A 3,399-nucleotide genomic window follows, 5' to 3' on the forward strand; every position below is an offset into this window, starting at 1 on the left:
CTTGGCTGGGCCGAGGGGGAAGGGCTTCCGGGCGGCAGCGCGAGCGCTTCCGGGCCGCCGCCGTGTCCTGGGGCGGGAACCGCCGCCCTCAACGGCGTGAGGCGCGGCTGGGCCGGGCCGGGTCGGCGGGGGAGGCCCCAGACCTGCTGCCGCCGCTCGGGGCCACTCGCGGCGCTGGCAACCGTACAGGACCGGAGCAAAGGCCCGGGGAGGGCGCGCGGGCTTTCCTGCGAGCGAGGGCTGCCCGCGGGAGGCAGCGGAGGGAGAGCTGCGGGCCGGCGGCGGGAGCGGCGTCGCTGCCGCCGCACCGGGGCCGGCGGGCGGTGCCCCTGCTCTGCAGGGCCCCAGCGCGGAGTGCGTCGCCGTGCGCTTGGCCGCTGCAGTCTGCCCCAAGCCTTGCAGCTGCTCGGTTCACAAGACCTAGCTCCGGCTCCACACTGGCTCCATTCAGTCCTGCTTGAGAGATTGCCTTCGCAGCCTTTCTGTGTTTAAAACTAACCCTTTTCAGACTTAAGAAACTATCGCTTCACTCAAGCAGGTGTAGAACAATTCCTTGCAACCTTCCCGCAGCTTCCGATGTTCTTGTTCAGCATCCGGTGCCCTTCGGCAACAGCAACTAAGTTGTACGTGAGTTAGAGACACCGTGAAGCCAGAGTCAGCCCGTGGCCAGGAGACTGATGTGGAACTGATCTTATGCAAGCCGTTAACACAAGTTTTGTGTGCAAGCTTGATGGCTATAACAGCAAAACTGCACCATGTGCCTTTAGAGGAATTCGAGAAAAGGATGTAACATCTCTGAACTGCCAACTGGAGCCTCAGCCACATACCTGCGCTGTCCTCAACAGTGATAATTACACCTTATTATCTGCGCCTTGTCTCTGGAACAGCTTCTTAATGAAATAAGCTGTTCTGTGTGCGCACCAGGAATTGGTGAGACTCTTTTTTGTTTCTGTAGCTAATCTAGCTGCTCTCAGCGCTCCAGTTCCACTTGCACCAAGAGTGGCAGTCCTCTAGGTTGGACTTTACATGAAAAAGTTGCGTCAGCTTAAACAAGGCTGTGGTCTGATATATCCATTTTCAGTGGTGAAACTAGTTCAGGAAGTTCCTGTCCCCACACCACATGTTGGGGAGCTGGGCCACAACGCGCAGTTCCACAACCAGTTCTATTGGCACACCCGAAGAGATGTTACATGCCAGTGCAGGGAGACTCATCAACTGGAATTGCTTCCAAAATGAAAACATGGTGCTGCCTCCTCATACTATTGCAACAGATGTAGTTAAAGTACTGCAAATCCCTTCACAGAAACATTTCAGAATTTGAGAATCAAGGGGCCTCCTTGGCCATGCTGGCAGATTTGCTTGCTCTCATTCTTGCCCTGAGCTAGGACCCTCTCTCATCCTGATGGATAAACATATCTAAACTCCTGGAGTTATATATATTTTTTTTTTAATGTAGAAAACGAAAAAACTTTATATGTATTTTGCTAAAGCAGCACGATGCCTTACAGCTGCTGGAGACACTTGCCGTGGCTTGTTTTGGTTATGTGTATGGGCTCTTTGGAGACTTCTATGCAAGAGCAGCTTTGCAGACCTGCTCCAAACATGGGCATCGTCGTGCGTACCATGGTGCCGGAGGAGCGCAGTCCTAGTCAGATGGCTTCTCTCCTGGGACAACCTGGAAGAGTACTGCAACCAGATCACCTAGCGCGAGCAGCTTCAGTAACTGGCAGGGGAATTCCAGCCCTGTGTTTTTAGCTGCAGTGACTCCCTTGCTGCCGGTAACAGCTACGGCTCTGGACGTGAGAAGAATCAGCTTTGCAGGATTAAGTTCAGATGGCTCTGAGTGCACTGCCATTGATTTCAGCAAATGGCCAGGCTTACAAGTCAGCGGCATTTCTTTGCTGCAAGGTAAAGCAGCAGTGTTTGAATGTCACACGCAGTTGCACGTTTTCAAGGAACAATTTAGCTATCAGTAGAGAATTATTTATTGGCTGATGAAAGTGGAGAAAACAGAATTTGGTTAGCAGCAACATTTATCTTAGAGAGACCAAAAAAGCAGTTGGTGATAACCATTAACACATTCTAACAAAATGATACAGCTCTGCTGATTCTCCCGTTCCAATTGTAAAAAGTTGATATTCTGAAAGAAAACATGAGCACTGGTGGGGAAGAGTGATACAGGTGGGAGACCTGGCACGGACCAAAGGTCTGCACAGAAAAGGATAGCAGAGCTACAGGTGGCATTGAGGTGAATTGAAGACCCTCCTATAGGGGAATAAAGCAGGGTGGGAGATGCAGAACTCGCAGGAAAAACCTGGAGACAGCGAGATGTGCAAAGACACAGGTTTGTTCAAAATAGACAGTGAGGAAACTTCAAGAACATGAGGGAAATAAGTAAGAGGGCACGTAGGTCTCTTGCCGTGGTCAGCAGGTGGTGTTAAGACCTTGGCATGAAGGAAGGTGAGAGTAGTTTCAGGAATGTCCTGAAACAGAAAGTGTCACAAGAGGATGTGTGGTGGGAAACCGGAACTACTATAAAAAGGACAGAGAAACAGTTACACTGAGATTAGCAAAGGGGCTGGAAATCAGACAGACGGACAGCAGGCGGGAAACGGAAGGAATATCAGAGGAGAGAAACACAGTGCCAAGGTGCTGGGAGGAGGCTTGAGAGGTCACCGTGCCCCAAAGCACCCTAGTTCATTCCTGTAGGTAACAGCATGATGTCATCTGGAAGGTGACACTTCATGCAAAGACTGTGCTTAACCAGGCCTGGGGATAATGAACGGCCAGGGAGAAGCAACTGGAATGGGAGTACGCAAATGCCAGGAGCCTGGGCAACGCAACACAGGAACCTGAACAACTGGTGCATGTTGTCAGACCAGATACTGCAGGCATGAAAGAAAGAGGGTGGAATGGGAACTGTGACTGGGAAATAACCATTTTAGGGAATGTGTTACCCAAGAAAGAGAAAAATAAAAGTTAATGGTACTACAGTAGCAACTAGCAGCAAGCGGCTTCCAAAACAAATAAATAAATAAGTAAAACACAGATTGATGAAGAACCCAAAAGATGTAACGGGAATTAAAAATACTTTTAAGGTAGAGCTTAACCAATGACAAGGGTTACTATGCGTAATGGCAGCCTGCTGTAGCAATAAGCTGGGGAGTCTGATGCCCCTAGATGGAAAGAGACAAGATAGGACGAGACAATAAGGCATAAGAGGAAAGAAAAAAAGAAACACACAAGCCAGGACACAACAAATCACCAGTAAAGGAACAGGTGCCCGTCCAAACATTATTCTCACAGAGATGAGGGCTGCATCTCAAAAGCCAAGCAGGCATTAGGAGGGAAACCATCTAGAACGGATGATGAAGTTTCACTGGAAGATGACCAGCCCAC

This window comes from Leptosomus discolor, chromosome 5 (assembly GCF_034619465.1).
Source record: "Leptosomus discolor isolate bLepDis1 chromosome 5, bLepDis1.hap2, whole genome shotgun sequence".
Taxonomy (NCBI): Eukaryota; Metazoa; Chordata; class Aves; order Leptosomiformes; family Leptosomidae; genus Leptosomus; species Leptosomus discolor.